General features: G+C 41.3%; 1 long non-coding RNA gene across 1 annotated transcript; it reads left to right on the plus strand.

The window, feature by feature from the left end:
- The first annotated feature begins 22428 nt into the window (after positions 1-22428).
- On the plus strand, positions 22429-24281 carry LOC135558214 (uncharacterized). The gene is made up of 5 exons (XR_010458328.1): positions 22429-22600; positions 23293-23328; positions 23427-23466; positions 23567-23715; positions 24214-24281. It is a non-coding gene; the product is annotated as an uncharacterized LOC135558214 (long non-coding RNA).
- The last annotated feature ends 284 nt before the right edge of the window (positions 24282-24565 follow it).

The following is a 24565-nucleotide window of genomic DNA, read 5'->3' on the forward strand; positions in this document are numbered from 1 at the left end:
TCTCTGTTTTCAATGTTTGGTAGACATTTTCCAATAAGGCGGCTAGCTTCGGCCCTGTAGGGCCATTAGGGTTTCTTCATGTGTGATTGCTGTAGACTGTTCCCCACGGTATGTGCCTGCGCTTGTGATTTGCTATCATAGTCTGAGTCCAATTGCCAGAAAGAGAGAGACACCATCAGAGGCCCATTAATATGATAATTGGAGAGGCAATTACATTGGAAGGAACCTGGCTGTTTCCTGTTCCCTTTATGGCAAAATAAATAATGTGAATCTCGATGTGAAATTACTCTGCTTCTTATAATGGGCAGGAACAAATAAGGGAAATGGAGTTCAGGATACCACTATCGTCCAGGACTGGGCCTCATTTATCAAAGGTGCATAAATGTATTACTAAATTTTGGCATAAGTGGAGATTGTAGCGCCATACTATTAGTGCGCTGGTGAACGAGTGCTACACATCCGCCTGGAAAACACCTTCCATCCACCTTTTACGGTAACAGAAATGCCCTCATTTGCTGTATGATTTGGAACTGGGCCATGTCAGTTTCTAAAAGAAAGCCCAATAGTAAATTTGATCACATTTGTGGGTTGTGGGCAGGATGTTTCAAACTATAAATGCATGCCGCTTAAATCGACTGCCAACACTGGCCGACCAAATCTGTATGATCGGTTGTCTATTTGAAAGTCAATTCTTCAGCCCACACTTCTATCCAAAAGACAAATTGTTGTTCAATATTTTGTTTATCGAAATATGATTGTGTTTCGATCTCCTGTCTTGGTATAGACTCTGAGATTATATAGGCTACAGTATTTCACGCTCCTATCTCACAGCAATACTGTAGGCTACCTGTACTGTGTAGGCTACTGGTTTATTTACTTGCCAGCGTGCTTGGCTATTGAATGAGTGATGGACAAATGGTAGGCTAATATTTGTTGTGTAGCAGGAATAAACCAGTCAAGTCTAAGAAACATATTAGGCTACGTGCATGCTGCTAAACGATCCAAATTTCTTACCAACGGCAGATGCGCCTGTTTTCATGTTTTTATTAGCTTACCGGGATTATAATTGCTGTGCGTCACACACCTCCATTTCCCCCAGAATAACAGAATTTGCTTGTAATTCTTCAACCACTAGAAGTTGTGCTTACACATGGTCTGAGCTGTGCATGGAGATAGGCACACTTTCCTGTGAAATTCAAAATGGAGAAATACCAACCTTTGAGGGAAACTGGCACACGCAAGGTCAAGGCCTCATGTCCACCAGATGTATTAAACTCTTTGTGTTCCGGTGGAAGTCGTTCACGGTCAATGGAGCAACTCTACCTCGGGGATGCCGCACTAGGCTGCGGTGCGTTCTGTCTACCACATGGTTCAATATTTTCAACTCGTGCATTACTTTACCCTGCTGTGGTACAAACGGAAGTACACACACAGACTAGTTGAAAAGTGAGGCACATGTGCATCATGTATGGAAAATGTGGGTTAGACATCTGGCAAAATAAAAAGAATATGCATCTGCTGGACGTCGGGCATTAGAGTATTTTTGTCCACAAACATCTTTGATACATTTACGTTTGAGGCCCCTGGCTTTTGCCCTGTGGTGCCGAACGTCAGAATTCTGAACGTCTTTCTGACATCCATTTCACCCTCTGAGGACTGGTGACATTAGCAACACACCCACAACCTTATACACACAAACACACTTTGGTGCCATAATGGAGTAATTATCATTTCTCTCAGATCAGCTCTGTGTGCAATTTGCATTTTTAATTAGCTGCTGCTTTCCAAGAGCTTTGAAGCATGAAGCGAGCCATACACCAGAAACACACACACACACACACACACACACACACACACACACACACACACACACACACACACACACACACACACACACGATTAGTCAGTGTATGGAACAGATATGATTTGCATATTTGAGCAGCTCCATGTTGCATGCATTGAGACATTCCCCAAAATAACCTTTGCTAAAATGATGCTTGATTTCATGAATCTGTGCATTATGATGTCATATCAACCCTTCAGTAGCCAGGATAAGTTCCACAATGACCTCACAATGTCCCAATTGTTGCATTGCATGTTCAGATTCTGGATTTCAGTATTCATCACAATGTCAGAACAACCAATATATATAAAAAATAAAAATACAGTTTACTATGGAATACTATAGTACTTACTATAGAGTTCTGTGGTAAACTGTAGTATACTGTAGAATACTATAGTAATTATTATTATTATTCAACTTCTATGGCACTTTGCATTACAAAAATAATGTCAAAGCGCATGAAAAAGGGAGACAACCAAGAATCAAATAAAACAGATACTTTAATGATAAGAGTAGGACTACGATTTTCAGCCGGAGTTGAAAGATTTGAATGTTTCAAGCCTCCAACAGATGGAGCTGTAGTCAATAGGGCTTGAGCAGAGGGAGGTCAACAGGGAGAGACGAGCCAATACAGGGGGAGATGAGCCTCTCCATCGCCGTCCCCGCCATCCGACTGCGACTTCTCCGTAGCCGTGGACTCTGGTCTTGTAGAATGAGATGAATTTAGTTTTTGAGCTGTTCACTCACTCAGCATTATGATGAAAGCCTGCTCAGAACTTCGGAGGATACCTCCAGACCGATGTCAGCTCGCCATGCATTGTAGTCCTCCTCCTTAGTTCAGGAGACTGTAGAAACAACAAAGAAATAGGCTGATGTATTCAAATCGAAATACACTCGCTAGCTAGCTTGATAGCATCACTAGCTAGCTATCTTTAGAAAGCTGATTTGCCATTAATTCACTGGAATTAAACCAGACCAGATCTATACACATTTGGCTATTCAAAACCAAAAAGAAAGTAAGAAGATTCTTACAAAAAACACGTACAAGTGATTAAATATTTACAAAATATACAGGAACTCTCTGCCTGGGAAACCTCACACACTATATACTACACTGTATACGCACTGGATACTACACACCAGTGGCGGTCAGTGTCCCCTCTTAAAACTTCTTCGGGATCGGTGTCCCGTCTACGGGACAGTTGATCTAACGTATGCTAATGCAATTAAACATTTCCCAGGACATAGACATACCTGATGTTGGCAGAAAGCTTACATTTTTGTTAAACTGCACTGCCCAAAAATGCCTAATTGGTTTATTAATAAATGTTCAAGTTCATAACTGCGCACTCTCCTCAAACAATAGCATGGTATTCTTTCACTGTAATAGCTACTGAAAATTGGACAGTGCAGTTAGATTAACAAGAATGTAAGCTTTGTGCCAATATCAGATGTGTCTATGTCCTGGGAGATGTTCTTGTTACGTACAACCTCATGCTAATCGCATTAGCCTACATTAGGGCAACCGTCCCTCGGGGGACCCACCGATCCTGAAAAGAGGTTTTAAGATGAGGGAGGACGATTCATTTTCTTCATGAGCATGGCCTTATTTCTATTACAGCATATTGGATGACTGTCATTCATATTCTATTAACCCAGTTCATTGTAACAGCGATAGGTTTAGGCTACTACATGATACTCTCATTTTCTGTATACCCATAATGAGGTTGCTACAACCTAGCCTATACATTAAAGTTTACAACTTACTGTAGGTGATCACAATTTGAGGTGACAAACAGTGACACATGGACAGACAGTGAGACATTCAATACCGCCTTGCATGCTCTTGCCTGCATCTAGCTGATATAGGGTGCAAGCATTAGTCACGTCTACTCCCTATCCGGCGCTTGAAGTCGCCAGTTCATTCATTATTACGCACACCTGCCACCTCATGAGACTCACCTGGACATCATCACTTTCCTGATTACCTCCCCTATATCTGTCACTCCCTTTGGTTCTTTCATGTTTCATGTCTGTACGCTTTTCGTGTTTAGTACTACACTCTATTTATTATTACATTTGCACTCCCTGTACTTGTTTCCCGACTCCCACGTTACATTAGTCCAACAGTTGCAAACAAGAGTTTCTATTAGACAAATTCAGGTATGTTTATCCCCTTTTAGTTCCGTTTGCTTCAGTTTAAGAAATGTTTTTCAAAATGACTGTGTAAGTCTATGGAAGGGAACCATGAGCCTCCTAAGTATTGTACAGAAGTCAATGTCCCAGAAGAGGATGGAAGCTAGCTGCCCTCCGGCTACACCATGGTGCGACCCTACAGAGTGCTGTTGAGGCTACTGTAGACCTTCATTGCAAAATAGTGTATTTTCCTAAATTATTTGGTGACGTGATTAGATTTATTTAATCTAAAAACGATAACTTCATGTTTTGCTAATTTATTTTTATGAAATTCACTGAGGATGTTCCTCCCCTTCCTCCTCTGAGGACTCTCCACTGCTACACACTGTATTATCCTGCTAACATGTAGTATTAGTATATAATTTTGCAGTATACTGTGGAATACTACAGTATTATGCACACAAAAAAATCACTGTAGTAAATACTACAGAAATGTCCGCAAAAACACTACAGTCCGCAGAAACGCTACATTCTTTTAACTATAGTATTTACTTTGTATACATCCTGCCCATTCCCTTCTCCCATATCCTAATTTGTGCCATGCGTAAATGAGAAACCCTACATGTCAAGTATAGACAATATATTGTGTTCCATACAGGTTATAGAAAAGAGCAGAAGATCTGAACTCTCCATTTAGAACCTTGTCCTACCTACCTACCTACCTACCTACCTACAGGTTATGGAACATTTTAGTATTTCTCCATTAGGTTTCTTCAAGGAACAAGCCCCCAACTTCTATGTCAAAAACAATACAACAGAAACACTTTAGTAAACACTAAAGTAAATATTAGAGTATACTACAGTATAATAAATAGTACAGTATACTGCAGAAACACTAGAGTAAATACTACAGTATAGTACACCTTTTTTTACTACAGTATTTATACTATTGTAAACTGTAAATACTACAGTAAAGTTCTCAAAAACACTGCAGTGAATACTATAGTATTCTTACCATAGTATACACCAGGGGTGTCAAACTCATTCCATGGAGGGCCTAGTGTCTGCAGGTTTTTCTTTTTTTTCTTTCAATTGGGACCTAGACAACCAAATGAGGGGAGTTTATTACTAATTAGTGACCTTATTTCATCAAAGCACAAGGGAGGAGCGAAAATCCGCACTCACTCAGCCCTCTGCGGAATGAGTTTGACACGTGATTTACAGTATTGTCACACCCAGATCTGTTTCACCTGTCTTTGTGATTGTCTCCACCCCCTTCCAGGTGTCGCCCATCTTCCCCACTATCCCCTGTGTATTTATACCTGTGTTTTCTGTTTGTCTGTTGCCAGTTTGTTTTGTTCATTCATACCTACCGGTGGTTTCCCCCTTGCTCCTGTCCGGTCTATAGTGCCTGTTTTCTAATTTTCCCGGGTTTTGACCTTTCTACCTGCCCTGACCCTGAGCCTGCCTACTGTCCCATACCTTTGCCTCACTACTCTGGATTTACTGACCTCTGCCTGCCCTGACCCTGAGCCTTGCTGCCCGTGTTCGATTTAATTAACTTTTGTTACTTCGACATTGTCTGCACCTGCGTCTTACCTTCAAACGTGTTAGTATAGCATTTTTTTATGTGGGGAGTGCCATCACTATTGAGCATTGTGGTGTCTCAATAACAGTTTTGACAGCTAGTGTTGGTACTGAGATTTTATACCTGCTCACAACCATTTTTGGTGCATTTGCATTCTATATCGAAAAAGTTTCCAGCCCCTAGCATATAAGTCTTGTGAGAGGACTACACACACGCACGCGCACACATATACACACACACACACACACACACACACACACACAGCCTGCGAGTAGGCTGCAGGGGAAATCACAGAAGCATGAAATTATTCTCTTATCATGTCATCTGTCTGAAATATATTTCCCCCTCAACTTGCAGTAGCAGGTAGGTGTGAGTGTGTGTGTGCTCACTGTGACGCATGTGTTTGTTGATTCAAACATGCGCTCTGTCCATCTGTCTCTCACACTAGACAGAGCGTGAATTATACCGTGACATTCAGGGGGAGGGTTTTTTCTTCCCACAGCACCTCCTATTAAATGTTTTTATGAGCCTAGCGGTAAAGACATGTAATTTAATGTTAAAACATTTGATTACCTTCTACTGTGGCACGAACATTAACAGTCATGATGTTTTCATCTGATTGTCAAACAAATCACTTCAAAAACGAGTCTACCTGCGCGCTCCAAAAATAATTCCAGCATCCATACGGTGCACTGTGTACCCAGCCATTTGTTAAATGGAAAGAGGTATGTTACAAAACATCAAGTGTTGTGACATTCAGCGATTGCCATTAGGTCTACACTCTTGTAGCCTGAATTAACTGATTGCATCTTGCTGACAAAGGGACCTTTTTTGTAGAAAGAGAAATCGGGACACCTGAAAAGGGGTTGAAATATAGGACTGTCCCTCAATGACAAGTGCAGCCACATGGGGAAAAAATGGTTTTAACAATGAGACAGATGTGCGGGTCTTCGTTTCATTTGGAATAAGGTGATATTTTCATATTTACCACTGTAGCAGTACAAATAGCATTTTAAACAAATAGGAGAATGGTTAAATTAGCCCCACCCCCCAAAAGTTTAACTTTTGTTGCAGAATTCACACTCTGCTCATAGACATTGTCATAGTTAGGGTGTAGCTGGGGTGATGAACCTATGCCTTTCAGGCTCCAGTATTCATGTGAAATTATCCTAAAAGCTAGGGGTCATCCCTTTCTGTGGACCTGCCTCTCTCATCCTTACTGTTACCTTGACAATGCATCTTTTGTTTCTTGCCGCCCCGGCTACCCTAGCCTAGTGGTTAGAGTGTTGGACTTGTAACCGGAAAGTTGCAAGTTCAAACCCCTGAGCTGACAAGGTACAAATCTGTCGTTCTGCCCCTGAACAGGCAGTTAACCCACTGTTCCTAGACCATCATTGAAAATAAGAATTTGTTCTTAACTGACTTGCCTAGTTAAATATATGTAAAATAAAAAATAAAAATAAATAATTATCCTATCCTACCCTTTGCACAAGTATTGACACAGAACACACACAGACGGTTAAGGAGCATGGCAGTAAGTGGTGGTATCCCCAAGGGAGCATTTAGTATCAGCCGCCTCATTAAGGACCAAAGTGTGTGTGTGTGTGTGTGTGTGTGTGTGTGTGTGTGTGTGTGTGTGTGTGTGTGTATGTGCAGCTGATCTTTGAAAGGCTGTGGAGACACACATAAATCATCTAATGTGCCTCTGTCTAGCTCCTCAACCCTGTCTTGAGCTGAACCTGCTGCTAACTGACAGCGCTTCACATGACTCACCTGGGGCTTTACCTCTCAGTCAAACAGAGTGACGAGAAGACACTTTTTTTTAATGTAAATCTAAAGGCACATAATATTGAAATTCCACCATTTTATTTTATGCAGAATGATTTGAGTTCTGCATCTGTGGTTGGTAAATTACCTGACCTGTCGCTCAAATGTGTTTACCTTCTCCAATTTGAAAGTGGTATTTATCTGTAGGCTACTCTATGCCATAGATTAAGCTACCCTACAGATAAACTCCACTGCACTGGGCTGGTGCATGTGCACATATTTTCCGGTAAGGGTCAGTTGAGTTAATTTGAGGGTATGAGTTCAGTTGCCCATGAGGTTGCCCATGAGGTGTACCTGTGAACATCACACTCGCTCCCAAGATCGAGCCCCACTCTCCTCTTTAAGACATTGCACGCTTCATGACCTAATACCAAGCCAGCAAATTCAGCGAAGGTGACTTGTATTGTAGAATTTTGAATAAATAGTTATTTGAACATACTCTGCCGGTTGTCCACTTGGTTGGTCCTCATCCCGTTGGAAATGTGAGACAAAATGTCCACAGGAAAGTAAACTGAATGTTCAAAATGCTGGTAGGCCTAGGCTGCCGGCTAGCAGACATTAAAACAGAAATCATTTACCTTTTACTTTAGGAACCAAAGTGGAAGCAAACAGAGCAAACGGAACAAAAAGGTGAGGGACCCACCTGAATTTGTCCAATAGAAACTCTGGTTTTCATTGCAAAACGTTTTCTGTTTGGAGAAAACCGTTTCCGTTACAAAACGTTTTGCAACAGGCAAAACATTTTCCAACGGAATCAGACTAATTAATACACTAACTAATACACCACTGGTGTTAAACATGTGTAGGCTGGACTGTAGCTATGTAGTCTTACTCCCCATTTCCTAGTGCTAGCTATTTCATTTTATGACATTTCTCATATTTAAGATGTAGAACAATTTTATTGAGAAAGTCCTGTATGTAATGTAATTCTGTTATGTAATGTTATGAAGCTTCTACTTTAAAGTCTTCAGCGTATAAATGAGGTTTATGTGCACCCCTGCTTGTTGAGGCAATGGTTTTGCCCAGGGAGTGGCTCAATGTTTTTCTAGGCCGCCCTGGCTTTGCCCCAGACCAGAAATAACCTTTGCAGGAGTGGTAACCAGTAACCAGTAACCGAGGAAGATAGGATGAAATTAAACCCAACCCCGACTCTGGTCCACACCCACCAAACTGTAAACCTGGTCAATCTCTCCATTCCATCACCCCTGTCGTAAATTGATAACTTTCACCAAAATACCTTCAATAGCGACAGCAAAATAACACAAGAGATCATGCAATGCAAACCTAATATTTTATTGTCAAAACTGATTCATCTGAGGAGGAGGGATCCTTGTATTTACAAAATACATCCCATCACTGAACAGGCACCTCACTCCCAGGCCTGAGGACACTCTCGCTGGGTCACAATTATCATACCGTCTAGCCCAGAAGAGGAGGGATGGACACCCACAGGAGAGGCTGACGAAACAAGTCATCATCAAAGAGCTCGTCACCTCAATCCCAGTTGAGGACATCAGCACAGAGCTGGGAAAAGAAAAACAGGATTATCATCAGTCAAACACAACTCCCCACCACTTTCATAAGAATCCACCTTTCCAGAGCAGGACACTCAATCAAACTCCTCCACGAAGGCTTCTACTAGGGGAAAAGGCAAACTCACCTCCCGCAGTCCAGCAATGTTTTAAAGTTTAACCACATCTCCACCCAGTGCAAAAACCAGTTGAGGTGTCTGTGATTTGGGGAGAACCATCACCATAAAGAGTGCACAAAAGACTAAGACACCAAATGTGCTAATTGTAGAGGAGGGCCTTCCTCAGCTTCAAGGAGCTGCCCCACATACATAGCCCTCACCACCACCACAAATCAACCCAGAACATCAAACATCAAACACAGCTCCCAGCCTCGCAGAGGAACCAACAACCTCACTCACCTACAGGAGGAGCTGAAACATCTGCTCATGTGAGGAAATCCATTAGAAAATATCTGGAGAGTGAGGACATTTATCAAATCATTTCTGGGTAACAATTAAGTAACTTACTGTGATTGTTTGAAATTAAAGTGGTTAAAAAGAAACAAAAATTGCTTCTTAGCAAAGAGCAATTTTCAAGCAATAATTTTGCTAGGACTATCTGGGAGTGGTCTGAGTGGGGAGGGCAAAACTGAAAACTAGATGTGATTTGCATTGAGGTTTGGAACTCTCTTTCTTACTGGTCTATTAATTAATTTACCACCTAGAGATGTCACCACCCACTGGGCATAGACTCCAATTCAATGTCTATTACGCGTTTGTGATTCAACCAGTGTGTGCCCAGGGAGCGTGAACACCAAAACTCCATCCTACCAAAACAGAAAGAATTTTCAAGAGGGCTTTTCACACAGGTCTTATACTTAAAGGGCATTATCATCACCTTCAAAATTTCACAGTATTATTCCAACCTCATAGTCTGGAAATATACACTCAGTGATCAGTTTATTAGGTGCACCACCCCATTCACTAAAATGGTTCGCTCCCACAGACAGGTAGTCATCTGGCCGCGGCTTGCTATTTAAAGCAGGCAGACAGGCATTGAGGCATTCAGTTACTTTTTGATTGAACGTTAGAACAGGCAAAACGAGTGACCTAAGCGACTTTGAGTGTGGTATAATCATTGGGTGCCAAGGTCCGCTGGTTCTAGTATCTCAGAAGCCTCCGGTGCTTTTCAAGCACGAAAGTGTCCAGAGTTTACCGAGAATGGAGCGACAAACAAACAACATCCAGTCGGCGGCAGTCCAGTGGGCAAAAACGGCTCGTTGATGAGAGGTTGAAGGAGAATGATAAGAATCAAGCAAGCTAACAGTGGTCTGCGGAACGACATCGTGGAATGCACAACTCGTCGGTCCTTGCCACGGATGGGCTTATTGCAGTAGACGACCACACCGGGTTCCACTCCTATCAGCTAAAAACAAGAAGAAGAGGCTGCAGTGGGCTATCAATCACCAACTCTGGAGAATTAAGGAGTGGAAAAACACCACATGGTCTGACAAGTCCTTGTTCCTGTTGCGTCATGCTGATGGCAGAGTCAAGATTTGGTGTGAGCAACATGACTACATGGCCCCATCCTGCCTGGTATCAACGGTACAGGCTGGTGGTGGTGGTGTAATGGTGTGGAGAGTGTTTTCCTGGCACATGTTAGGTCCCTTGAGACCAATTGAGCAATGTTTCCATGCCCTGAAAAATTCAGGCTGTTCTGGAGGCAAAGAGGGGTCTGACCCAGTACTAGATAAGCTAGCACTGAGTGTATATAATAACACAGGGAAATCTCATTTTTGACTGCACTGGGCCTTTGAACAAACCACCTTTTAAACCCTTTAATACCAGTTTTTCCATCTACTTTTAATCCACCCCAAGTCTCTTACCGTGTTTTGGCTGTGGATCCAACTTTTCTCTGACCTTTTACATTTCATTTTTTCATCGTCATCTTTTTTCAAACATTGGCTAAGCAGCAGACAGGCTGTACTGGCTACACGCTTCAGCTGCCCAGAGTTGGAACAGCTGCTCTAGCGAATTTCAATCATGTACTGTCTATGAAATCATGGGGTGCTCAACCACTCAGGCTATGATATGGTAGCATAATTATACCTATTACAGACAGAAGGTTGTAGACTACATCCTAAACTAGCCTACAAAATATATTTATTTTTGGAATGTTCCTTCAAATAGACGCAGGATTTTTATTTCGGCTGTTCAGAAATATGAGGCAGAGACGATCATCATGGCAATCAAATTGGTTGAGGGTTCGCAAGAGGGTGAGTAAAGAGAGAAACGTGAAGAGAGGGGGAGATTGAGCAAAATATACGTAAGAAATTCACTGAGGAGCCTCCACTGGCCAAAATCTTGGACTGTAAAAACTGACAGGTTGTGCCGAAGAAGTAAGAGAGTGTCACGACTTTCGCCGAAGTCGGGTCCTCTCCTTGTTCGGGTGGCGCTCGGCGCTCGGCCGGTCTTCTAGCCATCGTCGATCCACTTTTAATTTTCCATTTGTTTTGTCTTGTTTGTTCCACACACCTGGTTTCAATCCCCTCATTTACGTGTTGTGTATTTAACCCTCTGTTCCCCCCATGTCTTTGTGTAGGATTATTTATTGTAGTGCTTGTGCACCTTCCCCGTGAGCGCACAACGGGTTATTTTTGTGCCCATTTATCTTGTTGTTCTGGATGCGGTTGGTTTTGCTTAATAAATCTCCGGTTATTACCGAGTTCTGCTCTCCTGCGCCTGACTTCTCTGCCGCCAATTACGCACCCCGCTACAGAGAGACCTAAAAAAAACACCTCTTGAGAACTACTCTGCTAAATTTGTCAAAGTTCATCTGGTTCTGCTGGTCTGAATGCTGTGACTATGTCTGTGACAAATTATGCTAGGCTTGACACAGACAGATCAGCTGCTGCTGCAATCGAGGTCGGGAGAGAACTGAAAAAGATGTGATCTACAGCTGCCAGTTAATATTTTGGCTGTGTATCGCATGAAATAGTAGGCCAATTAACACTCAATTAGGGTAGGGGGGAACACATATGACAGGCACTAATTTTGCAATTCCCTAAAAAGTAATTAGATTGGCATGTATATAACACATGAGCCAATAGACATATATTAGACATTTATGCAGTGCTTTTTATTTAATGCAAGGCATCATGTATGCTATTACAATGAAACGCTGAATTAATGCATTGTGATTGCTAAATAATCCTTATTAATCTGTTTAATGTGACTTTGGGGACTGTCTGTGGCTTTGAATTGTTTATCGATGTTTATTTGCTTATGAATCTTAGTCTCTTCAGCGAGTTTTGTGACGAGTGTTGTCAGATTACATTACATATCCAACACCAAGGGAGGCTAGAAAGACCAGCCTAAAATTTTATTCGCTCATCCGAGGGCCCGTCACTTCTTGGTGGAAGGATACGCACATAGCTGCGGCACTGTCAAACCAAGCACAATGCTGGAAATCTACCTGCATCCACAGCAACTAATCCCATTGTTCAATGACAAACACAGAAGTTGTTTTATAAAATTCAATAGTAGAAAAGAGAGAGAGAGAGGCTGCCAGTTCCGTAATGCTTTGGCTGTATATTTAAACTGTTAGCTAAGTGGGCAGGGGAGTACCCATGGCAGGCATTAATTTGTTATTTAGCCTAATTAGTTTGGCTTATATTACTTATATTCAGTGATTTTCTTCTTTGTCTAATATATGTTTTATTCATTCAAAACTAGGCTGTTGCTGGGCTAGGCTGTTGCTGGGCTCAGTCCCCTGGTCTTCTTCAGTGTTAATTTCGTCAACACTAACTCAACAACCTATTTTTCCTATAAAACTATGACGTTAAGAGATGAGATGCCCTGGAAAAAAATGATAACATTTACAAAGTATTTTTCATTTCAGTCGACGAGAATGTGATGAGATGAGACACCTGAGCTCAATTTCGAGTCTTATAGCAAAGGGTTTGAATACTTATGTAAGTAAGGTATTTCTGTTATTTATTTTAAATGTGCCTAAAATTCTAAAAACCTGTTTTCGCTTTGTCATTGTGGGATATTGTGTGTAGATTCCTGAGGATTTTTATTTTATTTAATCCATTTTAGAATAAGGCATGTAACAAAATGTGGAAAAGGTAAAGTGGTCTGAATACTTTCTGAAGGCACTGCATGTAATAGTAATTAATCCTCAGGATAGGGGGGAACATGTATGACAGCCAGGCACTAATTTGCACTCTAAGTCGTTTGGCTTTTATAAGGTATCATGAGCCAATGGTCATCTATTAGGTATTTATTCAGTAATTGTTCTTCTTTATCTAATAATTGTGTTTATTCATTCACAACTAGGATGTTGCTGACAGTGACCACAGAAGAGAACAAGAAGAAGCACAGACAGAGAGAGTGACAGCAGAGAAGATGCAGAGACTGACTGCACAACAGGGACGCAACACAGGCACGGTTATAGGGGTTTAGTTGTGTCTCCAGTGGTGTTTCAACATTTTGTATTTAAACATAAGCTGGTTAAAAAAGAAGGAGGACAATGTTTAGCTAATCACTGGTATAGTAAAAGTTGAGAAACGCTGTACAATGTTATGCGATGCTATATTATGTGTCAGTAGCATTACCGGCTGTGTGTAAGTACTAATACTCCCTAACAACCCTTACAGAACCAGTGACACCAGAAGAAACCAAGACTCATATAAAAGTGACTTAGGTAAAAGCCCCAGGAGAGGATGAGGTTGACAACAGGCTCCTCATAGAAGCTCCACAATATTACCTGAACCTGCTGGGTCAGCTCTTCTCTGCCTGCCTCCAAAACTGGCCACTTCCCCACACCCTGGAAGTCGGCACTGGTGACAATGATCAAGAAACCTGGAAAAGACCCATGAAATGTCACAAGCTATCGGTCCATCAGTTTTTTAAGTAAGTAACCTGGTGAAACTTTTAGAAAGTGTTATTAACAAGAGACTGAGCAACCACATAGAGGCCTGGGAGGTGCATGGCATTCATCAGGACAATTTTAGAAAAGGGAGATCTGCAACAGACATTTTAAGAAAGTGTTTTAAAAGATTTTAACAAAAAAGTTTTTATCCTTGACTTGTTTTTTGACATCGAGAAGGCCTTTGACAAAATGTGCCACCAAGGTATTCTCTTCTCATCCAGAGCTTTCCACCAGATAATAAAAGTTAAAGTTGGTCCATCATCCTCCACTCCCTTCACCCCTAAAGGCCGGCGTCCCACAAGGTGCGGTCCTGAGTCCACTCCTGTTTTTATTTTACATCTGAAAAGTATTACCCTCCCCATACAGTAGGGAATATGTCCCAATTTGTTGATGACCTCTGCTATTGGACATCACCCATGCACCCACAAAAATCAGCGAAGAAGCTCCAAACATGCATAGACAAAAATGTTTAAATGGTCCAACACATGGCGAGTCCAACTAAACCAGAGTGTGTCCTCTTCTGCAAAACAAACAATAACATTTTTTTAGTTACCACTCACCATAAAACTGCATGGGCAAAATCTCAAAACAGAGAAAACATCCAAATTCCTGGGGGGTTACCTTTGAACAGGATATGAAGTGGACAATCCACATTATGAACATGGAAGAAAAAAATCTATCAATCACCTGAAATCCCTGTTTGGGAGGAGTAGTGTGGCAGAGCCAACAACTGTATTGAAGGTCTACCAAAGCTATATCAGGACAAGCTTTAAAAAATACCTCTACTCTTGCTCAACTTAAGATTGTATTGGTCTCATCTACATTTTTTAAGTCCCTCTAACAAAATTATTCTGAGGTAAGTTGATCTAATATTTAGTAATTTATCAAAAGTAATATATAATCTAATTAACCCTTGTGTGGTGTTCATGTTTTTGTTATTCACCCAATGTTCACGGGTCTGATGGACCCACAACATTACTGGGTTTTTAAAACCATACAGCCTTAACAATTTACGTAACAATAGTCAGTACTTAATACTTAAATGTTGACTTATATCAATTACAAGCAATATAAACAGCATACATGGTTAAAATTTGACATTTACCTCTCCTAGATTATATATATCAATAAAAGCACTATTCGTTTTTTGATAAAATTAGATTTTTGTCAACAAAAATCTATTATAATCAAGACATGGTTGAAATAAATAATGTTTATCTTGAACAAATATAAATGAAGCAAGGTTTTCATCACTATTGATGTTTATTGCTTAGAACAGTACAAATTGGAAGGGCAAGTTTTACATACAGTATTTTATTGAAATGATAAATGAGCCACATTGAACACAAATTCAGGCCGGTCTACACACCAGGAGGGACAGAGTTTTACTGTGTGTGTGTTGCAAATGTATTTATTGCACTTCATGCATGTGTATCCTGTCTTCCTGTCCTTCTTGGCTCCACACACATCGCAGCACTTCTTCTTGTTGCTACCGGCTGCAATCTAGAATGATGAAAATATTTTGTTCAGGAATTCTCACCCACTCACATATATAGTTACAGCAGGCCAAGGTAGAGTAGGACACACACACATTCAACAAAATCACTCACACTTACTTCCGCTATTGGAGTTGTTGGTTCTGTGGGTTGGGCGGATGGGTGAATGGGGCACCAGCATCCTCCTTCTGAATACTCCTCACGATGGTTGCAGATGCTGGGGTCCTTCGGATATGTTGCTTCCTCTGGATGTGAGGACTTACCAATGCCTTGCCCAGCTCCTTGAGAAAGAGATGTCTCCTCTGGAGCTTCTGTGAGAGAGAAATTACATATTTACCTGATGTGTTTAATATTAATAGTTGACAATTATATGCTGAGGAGGATTTCTATTCTACCAATTCTGTGCTTCTGAGATAGGATGGTTCCCTTTTAGCTCCCCACAGCTGGTCTAGGCGTGTAGTCAAGGACATACTTGTCAACTCCAGTTGGAGATAAATTTGAGGAACAGAATAAACCTGTATTGTTTCCAATCGTCTTTGCTTCTGAATAACTTGGTCACACGGCATAAAACAAAGAGCCTCAGAGTTACCACAGTTATTCACTCCATCCTCTTTTACTATCTTCCAAGGGCACAGGTGTGTGGAGATATGAAGAGAATAGAGACTAGCTTGGTAGAGTTAGGAGTAACAGAACTGACATGATCACTTATTTGTGCGCCACGACCTCACACACCTGATACATATAGCCACAAGAAGAAAACAAGGTAGCGTATGATGCCCCAATCTGCCGGGTAGGGGTGGAACCAACCATGACTAAGCAGTTTTTGCTTTTCTTTATAAACCCCTTGCGTTTCTGTATTATTCGGGCTCTCAATGATCACCTACGGCTGGTCGTTGACCAGCTCCAATATTGCAATAATACATCGATATTAAAGTCTGATTGTTTCAAGAAATTAAGTTTCTTCTCCCTTGCTTGATTAGAATTTCCACGACACTTCCCTCTGTTTCAATCTGGGTTCAACGCCATACAGATGACAAACGCTTTGTACGCCGAGATGTCCAAGGTGTTGAAGGATATCAGTGGCCAGCGTAGGGTTCTTATTTTGCAGCTGTAGACAGTCACCATCTTGTCTAATTTGTCCACCCCTCCTTTTGTGGAATTGTAATCCATTATGTTTTCTGGATTTTGATGTTCCTGGCCACAAATTCTCACATCCCTATACAGCGTACTCATGAGCACCACATTTTTGCCTTTCTTTGACACGTAAGACACTAGGGCCATGAACACAAACTTAGAGGAATTGTATTCCGTGTGTTCAACAGCTGAGGTGGAAGCTCTGGCTTGTTTTTTCATACTGCTCCTACCATCGTCAGCTTCCTCTTGAGGAGCAAAGTAAAAAAAAGTTCCCTCCTTCCCTCCAAATTAGTGCAGTCCAGAATGATTTTCTGGATGGTGTCTGGGATGATCAATTCAAAAGAAGACTTTATGTCCTGCACATGAGTAACCACCATCCGCGTCGGCCCTGGTTGCATCCTTATCACATTGGCAGCCATGTGGGGAGGCTCATTCCTTGGGCAAGAAAGACTATTAAATGTCAAAAAAAATTGACATCCATATTTCTCCTACTACAGGCTGCTGATGAGCTGGTTGCTGGCAGGCTGGTCCTGGGGCTGGCTGCTAACGGGCTGGTCCTGGGGCAGGCTCATGGTCAATCTCGTCTTCTTCTTCTAGCTCACTGTCAGACTCCGAATTGATGGAGACATGGAAAATTCAGAAAATTATTAATCTTCCAAAGTGGAAGATGCTCCTTCCACGCTAGCTTCTCTCTCTGCAAAAATAATTTTAAGGCCCTTTGAGCAGAGATTATTTTTGCTATACTGATTGATTGTGGTAAGGAGCCACACATGCAATGCTATTTTTTTCTTGTGTCCCTCCCTCAATTTGCAACTGGCTGGAGTAGTGTGGGAAAATACTGCATTTTTTTTACAATGTATTGAAGTAATGTTTCGAAATAATGTATTGTAATAACATTGTGCAGGTTCGTGCAAGACATTGTGTAGTTTCACACACTACAAAGGGTAAAGAGTGCGAGAAAAGTGGGAAACAGGCAGACAGGCAGGGAGACGGACAGGTTCTTGGTGCATGTCCATTGAAACAGCAGGCCCAGGAAGGAGGAAGATAGAGTGAAGGCACACAGCAAAACTTTTTGTTCCATTTTTACTTGTTTTCAACTTCACACACACTTTCCCACACTTTTATTACCCTCGGGTCCAGTGGACCCGAACACCGCATATGTAATATAAATGTGTAAGGGTGTGGACAGTATGCTCTCAATGAAAAGGTGTTCTTTTACATGTTCTTCACAGAAAATGAGGCAAGGCCAATGAGTCTCAGGTTGAAATAATTATTCATTGTATCATTTTTATTTTAGTAAACATTGAAAATGGGTCTCACAGACCCGAACACCACACAAGGGTTAAGTTACATGTACAAACATTTTATATGCATACCATTAGGGGAGCCTAAAGATAAATGAGCTGATAGAGATATTTAATCTGTTTTTGATAAAGCAGTCACATTTAAGGTGAGTGTGTAGGGAGCAACTAGCACCCCTGGCAATCCAATGTAAGTCAATGGTACCTAAATTAGCATTTTCAAAATCATGTCCAAATCATCTAGTTATACAGTAATTTTTGTTGATACCTTAGGAAGATTTGGATATGATATGGCACAACTATGAAAAGAAGGACCTTACATAAAAACCTCATCATAGTGAGGATGTTAATAGTGAGATGTGCAATGCCATTTTCTTTCTAAATTTTATTTATTTCAAATAAGATACCTAGACTTTAGCTTTTAGTTTTAAATAACTAAAGAAGTGTAAATTGTAGCCACTTATTTACCTTCATGGTTTGTTTGCTTAAGCATGACCATGAGCCACATAACTCATTTTTACCACTTAGCTTTTTTTGTGCCAAACAAATATAAAAAATCACCTGCAGATAAAGCATTTGCAGGCAAAGAAAAAATGTCATTCCTAATGTGATAAGTATCCTAAGCATCAGACAAGATTCGGTAATCTTTGTGAACAGAGTGCATGTCTTTGTACTGGATTATACTGTACTGGATGTACTGGATAGCCTACAACGTGTGTGTGTGTGTGTGTGTGTGTGTGTGTGTGTGTGTGTGTGTGTGTGTGTGTGTGTGTGTGTGTGTGTGTGTGTGTGTGTGTGTGTGTGTGTGTGTGTGTGTGTGTGTGTGTGTGTGTGTGTGTGTGTGTGTGTGTGTGTGTGAGAGAGGCAGAGGCTAGTACGCCTACAGTATGTGTTTGACATGGGCAGGAGCAGGCCTGCGAGCCAAGGGCGAGAGAATGTGATGTTCCTTTTTTGATATTACTCCGATTCCCTTTTCGCCAAGTGTACAATTGTAAACTAATAGAAAATCAAAGTGTAAGACTATTGCAAGCATCGCTCCAGATCACTTGATATCCACTGCATGGGGAAGAGAAGAGGGAGAGAGACAGAGATGGATAGAGATCCGACTCAACTCAAAGTAAACTGTCTGTTGTACAGCAGAGCGTGACTGACTCCAAACTCATACAAATTAATAGATAAGAGCGTATCATGAGCGCACAGCTAACAAGACAGAGCTGAGAGCTCTCCATGCAGAATGGGGCCCATATATAAATATACAGTGTTTTTTTTTTCTCTCCCTAACCCCCAATCCCTGCAGCCTAATTTTTTAATTCAAGGTTGTTTACAAATTAATAATTTATATATTGGATTCAACCAAAAATCTAAGTTAAAGAATAGGCCAAATCAAATGTTTATATAAAGTGCATTTAAAGTTTGATTTAATTTAGTCCTATTCTTTAACTTGAATCCAACATATGAATTATGTTGGTTCCTTGGAAGCTGTGGGAACGTACATTTTTGGTTTCCTGTGGTTCTGGGAACAAAGCCATACGTTTCCTGACCAGTAAAACTGAATAGTAAAACTAAACGTCATGAGAATGGGAGTGAAGAAGCTTCTGAGAATGTTTTACAACTTGGCATCCTCCCCTAATCTGTCCAGAACTCTTATTAAAAAGAAAAACAATTACATTCTAGTATAGATATATCCTTCTGCACATTGTCCCAACCTCGCATCCTTGCCCACCCTTCTCCACCCAAGCCAAGCTTGTCCCAACCTTGCATCCTTGCCCACCCTTCTCCACCCAAGCCAAGCTTGTCCCAACCTCCCATCCTTGCCCACCCTCCTCCACTCAAGCCAAACGTGTCCCAACCTCCCATCCTTGCCCACCCTAATCCACTCAAGCCAAGCTTGTCCCAACCTCCCATCCTTGCCCACCCTTCTCCACTCAAGCCAAGCTTGTCCCAACTGTCCATCCTTGCCCAGCTCTTCAGTAAGGCTGTGCTACTGCCAATGTTTGTCTATGGATATTGCATGTCTGTGTGCTCGATTTTATACATCTGTCAGCAACGAGTGTGGTTGAAAAAAGCCGAATCCTCTAATTTGAAGTGAGGTCCACATACTTTTGGCCATGTAGTGTATGTTGTGATATGGCTTTTTTTTTCGGGCTTCCGCAGCGAATTTACGCATGCATCCTTTCCTGGCTGTGGAGGTCATATGCAGGTATATGCCGTTTACCCACTTTTTTTCAGTGCGCATTGAGTATACTCACTTCTTAATCCGCACTGATGTGTATCAAAGTAGTATAGGGAAGGTATATGCCATATCAATGATGTAGTACAATAGAGAAATCATAAACAAGTAGCCTACACAAACACTAATCACGTGAAATATTTGGCAATATGGGTTTGAAAAGTGCGAGTGTGTATCAGTAGCAAAGGCCTATATTCTTGGCCGGCACGGGATGTCACAAAAGTCAGATCAAATATTTCAGCACCGGACAGCTCCGCACTCCACTCTGTTCTCTGACTCCTCATAGTCACATTCACAACAAGAGTTGTGCATTTATTCCCGTGTCTCATGAGTTCTACAGTCGTGGCCAAAAGTTTTGAGAATGACACAAATATGAATTTTCACAGTTTGCTGCTTCAGGGTATTTAGATATTTTTGTCAGATGCTACTATGGAATACTGAAGTATAATTACAAGCATTTCATAAGTGTCAAAGGCTTTTATTGACAATTACATTAAGTTGATGCAAAGAGTCAATATTTGCAGTGTTGAACCTTATTTTTCAAGGCCTCTGCAATCCGCCCTGGCATGCTGTCAATAAACTTCTGGGCCACATCCTGACTGATGCCCATTCTTGCATAATCAATACTTGGAGTTTGTCAGAATTTGTGAGTTTTTGTTTGTCCACCAGCCTCTTAATGATTAAGGACAAGTTCTCAATGGGATTAAGGTCTGGGGTGTTTCCTGGCCATGGACCCAAAATATCGATGTTTTGTTCCCGGAGCCACTTAGTTATCACTTTTGCCTTATGGCAAGGTGCTCCATCATGCTGGAAAAGGCATTGTTCATCACCAAACTGTTCCTGGATGGTTAGGAGAAGTTGCTCTCGGAGGATGTGTCGGTACCATTCTTTATTCATGACTGTGTTTTTAGGAAAAAGTGTGAGTGAGACCACTCCCTTGGCTGAGAAGCAACCCCACACATGAATGGTCTCAGGATGCTTTACTGTTAGCATGACACAGGACTGATGGTAGCACTCACCTTGTCTTCTCCGGACAAACTTTTTTTCCAGATGCCCCAAACAATCGGAAAGGGGATTCATCAGAGAACATAACTTTACCCCAGTTCTCAGCAGTCCAATCCCTGTACTTTTTGCAGAATATCAGTCTGGTCCCTGATGTTTTTCCTGGAGAGAAGTGGCTTCTTTGCTGCCCTTCTTGACACCAGGCCATCCTCCAAAAGTCTTTGCCTCACTGTGCGTGCAGATGCACTCACACCTGCTGGCTTCCATTCCTGAGCAAGCTCTGTACTGGTTGTGCCCTAATCCCGCAGCTGAATCAACTTTAGGAGACAGTCCTGGCGCTTGCTGGACTTTCTTGGGCGCCCTGAAGCCTTCTTCACAACAATTGAACCGCTCTCCTTGAATTTCTTGATGATCCGATAAATGGTTGATTTAGGTGCAAACTTACTGGCAGCAATATCCTTGCCTGTGAAGCCCTTTTTGTGCAAAGCAATGATGACGGCACGTGTTTCCTTGCAGGTAACCATGGTTGACAGAGGAAGAACAATGATTCCAAGCACCACCCTCCTTTTGAAGCTTCCAGTCTGTTATTTGAACTCAGTCAGCATGACAGAGTGATCCCCAGCTTTGTCCTCGTCAACACTCACACCTGTGTTAACGAGAGAATCAGTGACATGATGTCAGCTGGTCCCTTTGTGGCAGGGCTGAAATGCAGTGGAAATGTTGGGGGAGGGGGGGTTCAGCTCATTTGCATTGCAAAGAAGGACTTTGCAATTAATTGCAATTCATCTGGTCACTCTTTATAACATTCTGGAGTATATGCAAATTGCCATCATACAAACTGAGGCAGCAGACATTGTGAAAATTAATATATATATCCATTGATTCTTGAAGAATATAACTTAAAAATGCCTCATGAACTTAGTTCAACTGTTACACTCCACGAGAAGCCAAAATGTAAACTTGTTTTTCTCCAATGTTTGTAACTGTAAACAAACACTGTATAGCCTTATAACATGGTTAAAACAATTTCGTTATCATGGATGGTCAGTCCTTGCATACATAGCTCTGTCTATTTATCTGAGAGTGGTTACATTTCTACAGCCACAACAGTAGAGTTTCGCCTCTTTATTTTGCCTCTCGATAGAAGAGCTTTAGGTACAGTCTATGAAGTTTATGCCCAGTCACACCACAATTTCTGCCTCCACCTCTGATCCTAGGCTTTGTTTGGTTTGGTTACGAGACCATCAAAGTTGACAAGAAACATAGCAGCACCAAGAACAACTCTGGTAGCATATCACCAAGCAAGGAGATCCTATTAAATGATTAGTATTATAATTCCTAATTATGTGGCACCAAGGCAGGTGAGGGGAGTTGATCCGTTGTCATGGGAATGAGACTGTTTGCTCACCTCATGTCTCATGCACCCCTAAACTTGAAAGCAACACAGTGAGCTAGCTAATGTTGCAAAAAAAAAAATCCATCCGAGCATAAGATTGTTTCATATTGAAATAGCCTATCGGTTGTATAACTTTGTCGGACTGCTCGGTTTGGTAGTCATCGAGAATTGGCAGTCATCGATTATTGGCTACATAAACCGGTGAGCCAGCAAAAGCTATTCAGCTAGCATTAGCATTAGCTAGTTAGCTACCTAACGTGAGCTAACGAACATTAACTTTAATGGTTGCGCGCATGGTGTGTCAATGTGTCAAATACAGTGCTTGCCATATTGTATCCCTGAAATTACATGCACGTTTTCAACTGAGTTATTGTAGCCCCAAGATGAATCAACTAGGCCTAGCATTATAATTACGATTGTTAGCTTGTGTTGCTAGCTGTTAGTCTAATTGATGTTGTTTCCAGACTAGAATGTTATGGAAAGACCTTGCAAGGTTCCACAGAAGCAGGTAAAACGTGTTTATTTTGTCAAAGACATGTTGAAGCAAGACTTGTTGGGAACATGATTTAATTTCAGAAGAAAATGTGTCTGTGAACAAATAATTAAATAAAACCAGCTAGCTAGATGTTCATCTATTTATTTAGTTTAAACATGCATTTGTGATATATTAAGTGCATATATTTTGCCTGCATTTGATGGTCCAGGTGGCTCCTGTACTTTTTGAGACACACACTCTTCAAGGTACCTGATGTAATTAGCCTACTCCATGTGTAAAGATCTGGTATGCAGGGTGAAACAAACAACCACTACTGTGCTTGCCATTCTACCCTGACCTGTATTTATGAGTTGGTTTCAGACTGATGACTCCCTTATTTTGTACCTTTTTGTTCTAGAAACAGTGGAAGCAAATATATTATTGCCACACCCATGTAAGGCTTCACCACAAGACCAGTTCTAACTACATCATTCAACATCCGGCATGGTGTTGAATTCCCATGTGATGCTTAAATGTGTTTTTGTTTTTCAGAAGGAACCTTCCTACACAAGCAGTATCACATCCTGTGAAGGTAGGTAATAAACACTGAGAAAGCACACACAAAAAAATCCTAAGCTATTACATTTATCATTTATCAGACTGCTTATGTAATGTGTTATTCTCTCACTCAGGACTCTCCACCTGTGAGATTGGAAGTGCTCTGTGCGAGGAGGTGAGAATAACATTAGTGTTGATTTCGCTGGATCGCCTGTTATCCTCAGCCATGACCTGAAGATGAAGGACATTAAGAAACCTCAACAGTTGGCTTCAGCTGTAACAGGTGATGAGAGTATGACAGGAACAGTAGTAGAGCTTAGCCTTGGCTATAGATAGATTGGAACATCTGAACAATCTGTTTTCCACCAATGTTTTTAATATGTTTTGCATGACTGCTGAAAAAATGTAATTACCTTTGCAGTTCAGTTCAGACCAAGTCCCACATTGCGCTGATTGGAAATGAATCAGCCAGAGATGTAATATTCCCCGATTAATCAAGGAATCACGATTTCTGGTTTTAAAAATGAGTGTGGGGGGGGGTCTACCTGGATGCACTGTGACTTACGTTCCTCAAGTCTGATAGAGAAAGACTTTGTGCTGGCAAAGAAACTGTGTCAGATGAGTAAGCTTGTTTGTCAAATAAGTTCTGTCATTCATTGTTTGATTATTTTCGTGCCTTTTGTTTACGTCTCTCTCATTGTGTAAATCAACCAATCAATCAATACATTTATTAATTAGCCAACCTGTGGACGATTAATGTATCTGTGCTTTGTTGTTCCAGTTTCTGATCTATGAACCGGAGAATCCAGAGACCAAACAGTTCATTCCTCTCATCCAGGAGAACCTGCAGAGAGGCAAGTGGCTCAGTCCAACACACACACACACACACACACACACACACACACACACACACACACACAAAGGTTATTGCGGAAGAAGACTTGACTGTGTGACAATGGTTGGAGGTTGGATTCAAGTGGTCACACCTCTGGTTCTGAAGAGTACAATGTATGCAAGTTTTTGTTCAAGCCCAGTACTGACACACCTAATACAGATTATCAAAGTGGTAATGAGTAATTGATTCGTTTAATTAGGTGTGTAGTGGATACTTTCAAACATACCCTTGACTTTGT

This window comes from Oncorhynchus masou, chromosome 17 (genome assembly GCF_036934945.1).
Source record: "Oncorhynchus masou masou isolate Uvic2021 chromosome 17, UVic_Omas_1.1, whole genome shotgun sequence".
Classification (NCBI taxonomy): Eukaryota; Metazoa; Chordata; class Actinopteri; order Salmoniformes; family Salmonidae; genus Oncorhynchus; species Oncorhynchus masou.